Consider the following 7,072-nt stretch of genomic DNA (forward strand, 5'->3'; position numbering starts at 1 on the left):
AGTGGGTGCGGAATCATATGCCATGAGGCCAAGCCTGTTCAACATTCTCACCAATGACATGGGCAGTGGGACTGTTGGCCCCTCAGAGAGTTGGCAGATGATGGAGCGGCCGAGGCAATGGATGGTTGTGCCGCGAGTGAGAGGGACGTGGAGACTGAGGGTTAAAGGAATCTCCTGAAGTTCAGGAGGAGGAAATGTGAAGTTCCGCATCTGGGCGGGAATAGCACTGGGCTCCAGGTCACGGTGTGGGCTGAGAGAGTGGGTAGCAGCTTGGCTGAGCAGGACCCTGTGGTGCTGGTGGAGAACAAAGGGACCACAAGGTCTCAATCAACCCGTACTTAAAAAGGCATCACCAGCGTTAAGGACAGTTTTCAGAAACTTCTTGGAAGAAGCTCCTGGACTTCTTGAAACGAGACCAGTTCAGGGCCACCAAGATTCTAAGGGGGTTGGAGAATCCTTCCTGGAGCGTAGCCTGAGAAAGCTGGGACTCCCAGGAGACGAGGATGGATGGGGGTGTCATCAGTGTGTGCAAGTCCCTGACGGCAGAGAATGCAGTGAAGGAGCCCCGCTGTTCTCAGCAGTGCAGCCGTAAAGGACAAGAGCACAAGGGCATAAGGGAAACCAGATGGAATTCCGTGGGCAAAGAATGCAAGCATTTTTCAAGGTGAGGGTGGACTCAAAGTTGAAGAGGTGTGTGCCCTGGGAGATGCAAACCTGAACAGTCCATGGATCTGGAAATCCTGCTCTTGTTGGGCCTGCTTGAGCAGAGGGGATGGAGGCACTGGCACTGCAGAGATCCTGCCTAAGTGGATGATATAATTCCCCTCTTTGCTGGAAGGGCTTGAGATTGCTGCTGGGAAGAGATTCTGTCAAGTGTGTGCTGGCATGGAGAGATTTACCCAGAACCGTTGAGGAGCAAGGGAGCATTGATGTGTCAAAGGCTTTGGTATAGCAAGTGATGGGCTTGGGTCATGTTCTGGAAGGTCCCCCCTCTCCCCTGTTTCCCATGCCAGTCTTGGTGGTTACTCTTAGGGATAGATTTCCTAAGAAACGTGTTGTGCCCTTTTGCATCTACCCCAATGGCCTGTTCATTTCCGGCCCTGGAAATCCGGGTGAGGATGTGAGGCCGAATTCCAAAAGAAGAGGAGGCGTGTAAGGCTTTGATGCAACAGAGCTTTATTGAGACAAAAGCATGAAGAGAGAAGAGAAAGACTTTGAAAAGAGCTGGTCTGAGGTGCAAGTCTAGCAAGCATCAGCTGATGTGTTTTGCTTGCAGGAGCTGTTGCCAGGGCACCGAGCTGGTGGTGTCAGGGCTGGTGCTGAGAGCCCTTAGCAGATGTAGCCGCCCCTTCTGCCATAGCAGCCCAGGCCTCCCAGCCCATAGCCAAGGCCATAGCCAAAGCCACCAAATCCACCAGAGATGGGCTGTCCCTGGGCACTGAGTTCACTGCCAAGAGCAGCCGAGGAGGTGGATCCGACGGCGGTGTTCTGGGGGAAGGAGGTCATGATGGGTCCTGGCAGGGTGACCAGCACGGGGGAAGGGTTGATGACAACGTGGGAGTCCTGGCATTGCAGGGCACAGGGCTCGTTGCAGCTGTTGGCCAGCGGGGTGGGTCCGCAGGGCTGGCAGCGGTTGTAGCAGGCCATGAGTGTGGTGTGGAGGGTCCCTGGAAGAGAGAGGGGAGTGAGGCAGGGCAGGGGTGTGGGGGTGTGAGGGGCGGTGATGTAGGAGGGTGAGGGAGTGTGGAGGCTGTTGTGGGGCTGTGGGGAAGCGTGAGGGCTTCTGAGGCTGGGGCTGAGTGTCCTGACAGAGAGGGGTCAGGGGGTGCAGGAGGAGGAGGGTCAGGGGCTTGATGCTCACCTGGTTGTGAGCAGGAGCAGAAGGAGAAGGTGTGAGGAGAAGTGTGTGAGGGAGAGAGGCACTGGGCCGGCTTTTATGCTGGTTGTGGAGGGGCGGGACAGCCTTGTCCCATGGCCTTGGGGCATTTTGCGGGCTGCAGCCCTTGGCCTGCCCAGCCTGGCGAGTCATGAGCTGGAGAGTGTTTTCCTTCCCACAGTTCGGCAGTGTCATGTCCTGCTCTTAAAGCCGTGTCCATGTGACCTTGGCGGCAGCTTTTAAATGCAAGTAATAAAGACCAAAGTTTGGTGATGATGATGATGATGTTTTTCAGGGAGGGCTGGAGACGTGACAGGAGCTTTGGGCAGTGGGATGTCATCAGTGAGGTCAGCCTGTGGAACTCGTGTTTTTGGGTTTGTGGTTGTGTTGGGAAGAGCAGCCCCGTTCCATGCCAGCTCTGTCAGGATGGTTGGGATTTGCAGGTGTACTTGGGGTGAGAGATCTGGAAGCTTTCATCACGTTCTCTCCGTCCCCACCTTGGCTCCATGTCTCCAGGCCTGTCTATATGCTTCTCCTTTCCTGTTGGACATGAGGAAGAAATTCCTGGCATTTAGGGAGGCCTCCCATGCTCACCACAGTCTTGTGTTGGTTCATCCCTAGTGCTCATCTTACCTGGGCCGTGTGGAGGTCACAGAGCTGTGCTAGGCTCTTACACGTGGAAAGGAAAACGTGTGAAGGATAAGGAGAACAAGACCCATGAGGAGGAGCAGCTGAAGGAACTGTGGATGTTCAATTTTGAGAAAAAGAGGGTTGGCCTTCTGCTCTCTAGAGGCACCTGAATGGAAATCCTTTGATGTTAGTCTTGTCTCCCTTTTCCTGAGCCAGAGGAGAAGAGGGGATGGAGTTTCCCCAGCAGAGGCTGAGTTTTTATTAGGGAAAATTACTTCATGAAAAGAGTTGTCAAGCCCGGTCAGTGGCTGCCCAGGACAGTGGTGCGGTCACCATTGCTGGAGGCATTTAGAAGCTGTGGAGATGTGGCCTGTGGGGATATGTTTCATGGTGGACTTGGAAGTGATGGGGGAAGGGTTGGACTGGATGATAGTTTACATTTGGGTCTTCTACAAATCAAATGTTTCTAAGATTGGTGGCCTCCACAAAGCTTGGTTTACAGTTGCACTCAATGTCAAGCGTCTTTTTCAGCTGAACTGATTCCATGGATGTTGGTGTCACCTGTTCAAGGGAGGAGAGGGTAGGTGGGAGCAGCAGAAGGGGAGAGGTGAGCCAGGTCTTTGGTGTCTTGAGTTGTGTCAAGTGTCCGGTGCTGAGGCCCCTCATCTTGGAGGATTTCCCTGGAGGAAATGGTGCTTGTCTGAGCTCTGTGTTAGCTCTGTCCCAGTGCCTCAGTCTAGGCATGAGGAGAGAGCTGGTGCTGCTGTTGAAGTCAACCCTTTTGTGAAGCCTTTGAGGCTCCTTGCCATTCTCCACTGCCAGAGCAGCCGAGCAAGCCTGGGTTTCCTGAGAGTGCAGTGAGTGGGCTGCGAGTGGCTGAGGGGCTGTGCCCAGAGGCTGCTGATCAGTGGCATAAAGTCCAGAGGATGTCAAGTCTCAAGGGAAGTGGGTGCGGAATCATATGCCATGAGGCCAAGCCTGTTCAACATTCTCACCAATGACATGGGCAGTGGGACTGTTGGCCCCTCAGAGAGTTGGCAGATGATGGAGCGGCCGAGGCAATGGATGGTTGTGCCGCGAGTGAGAGGGACGTGGAGACTGAGGGTTAAAGGAATCTCCTGAAGTTCAGGAGGAGGAAATGTGAAGTTCCGCATCTGGGCGGGAATAGCACTGGGCTCCAGGTCACGGTGTGGGCTGAGAGAGTGGGTAGCAGCTTGGCTGAGCAGGACCCTGTGGTGCTGGTGGAGAACAAAGGGACCACAAGGTCTCAATCAACCCGTACTTAAAAAGGCATCACCAGCGTTAAGGACAGTTTTCAGAAACTTCTTGGAAGAAGCTCCTGGACTTCTTGAAACGAGACCAGTTCAGGGCCACCAAGATTCTAAGGGGGTTGGAGAATCCTTCCTGGAGCGTAGCCTGAGAAAGCTGGGACTCCCAGGAGACGAGGATGGATGGGGGTGTCATCAGTGTGTGCAAGTCCCTGACGGCAGAGAATGCAGTGAAGGAGCCCCGCTGTTCTCAGCAGTGCAGCCGTAAAGGACAAGAGCACAAGGGCATAAGGGAAACCAGATGGAATTCCGTGGGCAAAGAATGCAAGCATTTTTCAAGGTGAGGGTGGACTCAAAGTTGAAGAGGTGTGTGCCCTGGGAGATGCAAACCTGAACAGTCCATGGATCTGGAAATCCTGCTCTTGTTGGGCCTGCTTGAGCAGAGGGGATGGAGGCACTGGCACTGCAGAGATCCTGCCTAAGTGGATGATATAATTCCCCTCTTTGCTGGAAGGGCTTGAGATTGCTGCTGGGAAGAGATTCTGTCAAGTGTGTGCTGGCATGGAGAGATTTACCCAGAACCGTTGAGGAGCAAGGGAGCATTGATGTGTCAAAGGCTTTGGTATAGCAAGTGATGGGCTTGGGTCATGTTCTGGAAGGTCCCCCCTCTCCCCTGTTTCCCATGCCAGTCTTGGTGGTTACTCTTAGGGATAGATTTCCTAAGAAACGTGTTGTGCCCTTTTGCATCTACCCCAATGGCCTGTTCATTTCCGGCCCTGGAAATCCGGGTGAGGATGTGAGGCCGAATTCCAAAAGAAGAGGAGGCGTGTAAGGCTTTGATGCAACAGAGCTTTATTGAGACAAAAGCATGAAGAGAGAAGAGAAAGACTTTGAAAAGAGCTGGTCTGAGGTGCAAGTCTAGCAAGCATCAGCTGATGTGTTTTGCTTGCAGGAGCTGTTGCCAGGGCACCGAGCTGGTGGTGTCAGGGCTGGTGCTGAGAGCCCTTAGCAGATGTAGCCGCCCCTTCTGCCATAGCAGCCCAGGCCTCCCAGCCCATAGCCAAGGCCATAGCCAAAGCCACCAAATCCACCAGAGATGGGCTGTCCCTGGGCACTGAGTTCACTGCCAAGAGCAGCCGAGGAGGTGGATCCGACGGCGGTGTTCTGGGGGAAGGAGGTCATGATGGGTCCTGGCAGGGTGACCAGCACGGGGGAAGGGTTGATGACAACGTGGGAGTCCTGGCATTGCAGGGCACAGGGCTCGTTGCAGCTGTTGGCCAGCGGGGTGGGTCCGCAGGGCTGGCAGCGGTTGTAGCAGGCCATGAGTGTGGTGTGGAGGGTCCCTGGAAGAGAGAGGGGAGTGAGGCAGGGCAGGGGTGTGGGGGTGTGAGGGGCGGTGATGTAGGAGGGTGAGGGAGTGTGGAGGCTGTTGTGGGGCTGTGGGGAAGCGTGAGGGCTTCTGAGGCTGGGGCTGAGTGTCCTGACAGAGAGGGGTCAGGGGGTGCAGGAGGAGGAGGGTCAGGGGCTTGATGCTCACCTGGTTGTGAGCAGGAGCAGAAGGAGAAGGTGTGAGGAGAAGTGTGTGAGGGAGAGAGGCACTGGGCCGGCTTTTATGCTGGTTGTGGAGGGGCGGGACAGCCTTGTCCCATGGCCTTGGGGCATTTTGCGGGCTGCAGCCCTTGGCCTGCCCAGCCTGGCGAGTCATGAGCTGGAGAGTGTTTTCCTTCCCACAGTTCGGCAGTGTCATGTCCTGCTCTTAAAGCCGTGTCCATGTGACCTTGGCGGCAGCTTTTAAATGCAAGTAATAAAGACCAAAGTTTGGTGATGATGATGATGATGTTTTTCAGGGAGGGCTGGAGACGTGACAGGAGCTTTGGGCAGTGGGATGTCATCAGTGAGGTCAGCCTGTGGAACTCGTGTTTTTGGGTTTGTGGTTGTGTTGGGAAGAGCAGCCCCGTTCCATGCCAGCTCTGTCAGGATGGTTGGGATTTGCAGGTGTACTTGGGGTGAGAGATCTGGAAGCTTTCATCACGTTCTCTCCGTCCCCACCTTGGCTCCATGTCTCCAGGCCTGTCTATATGCTTCTCCTTTCCTGTTGGACATGAGGAAGAAATTCCTGGCATTTAGGGAGGCCTCCCATGCTCACCACAGTCTTGTGTTGGTTCATCCCTAGTGCTCATCTTACCTGGGCCGTGTGGAGGTCACAGAGCTGTGCTAGGCTCTTACACGTGGAAAGGAAAACGTGTGAAGGATAAGGAGAACAAGACCCATGAGGAGGAGCAGCTGAAGGAACTGTGGATGTTCAATTTTGAGAAAAAGAGGGTTGGCCTTCTGCTCTCTAGAGGCACCTGAATGGAAATCCTTTGATGTTAGTCTTGTCTCCCTTTTCCTGAGCCAGAGGAGAAGAGGGGATGGAGTTTCCCCAGCAGAGGCTGAGTTTTTATTAGGGAAAATTACTTCATGAAAAGAGTTGTCAAGCCCGGTCAGTGGCTGCCCAGGACAGTGGTGCGGTCACCATTGCTGGAGGCATTTAGAAGCTGTGGAGATGTGGCCTGTGGGGATATGTTTCATGGTGGACTTGGAAGTGATGGGGGAAGGGTTGGACTGGATGATAGTTTACATTTGGGTCTTCTACAAATCAAATGTTTCTAAGATTGGTGGCCTCCACAAAGCTTGGTTTACAGTTGCACTCAATGTCAAGCGTCTTTTTCAGCTGAACTGATTCCATGGATGTTGGTGTCACCTGTTCAAGGGAGGAGAGGGTAGGTGGGAGCAGCAGAAGGGGAGAGGTGAGCCAGGTCTTTGGTGTCTTGAGTTGTGTCAAGTGTCCGGTGCTGAGGCCCCTCATCTTGGAGGATTTCCCTGGAGGAAATGGTGCTTGTCTGAGCTCTGTGTTAGCTCTGTCCCAGTGCCTCAGTCTAGGCATGAGGAGAGAGCTGGTGCTGCTGTTGAAGTCAACCCTTTTGTGAAGCCTTTGAGGCTCCTTGCCATTCTCCACTGCCAGAGCAGCCGAGCAAGCCTGGGTTTCCTGAGAGTGCAGTGAGTGGGCTGCGAGTGGCTGAGGGGCTGTGCCCAGAGGCTGCTGATCAGTGGCATAAAGTCCAGAGGATGTCAAGTCTCAAGGGAAGTGGGTGCGGAATCATATGCCATGAGGCCAAGCCTGTTCAACATTCTCACCAATGACATGGGCAGTGGGACTGTTGGCCCCTCAGAGAGTTGGCAGATGATGGAGCGGCCGAGGCAATGGATGGTTGTGCCGCGAGTGAGAGGGACGTGGAGACTGAGGGTTAAAGGAATC

Source organism: Coloeus monedula, assembly GCF_965178545.1.
Source record: "Coloeus monedula genome assembly, chromosome: 1".
In the NCBI taxonomy this organism is placed as follows: domain Eukaryota; kingdom Metazoa; phylum Chordata; class Aves; order Passeriformes; family Corvidae; genus Coloeus; species Coloeus monedula.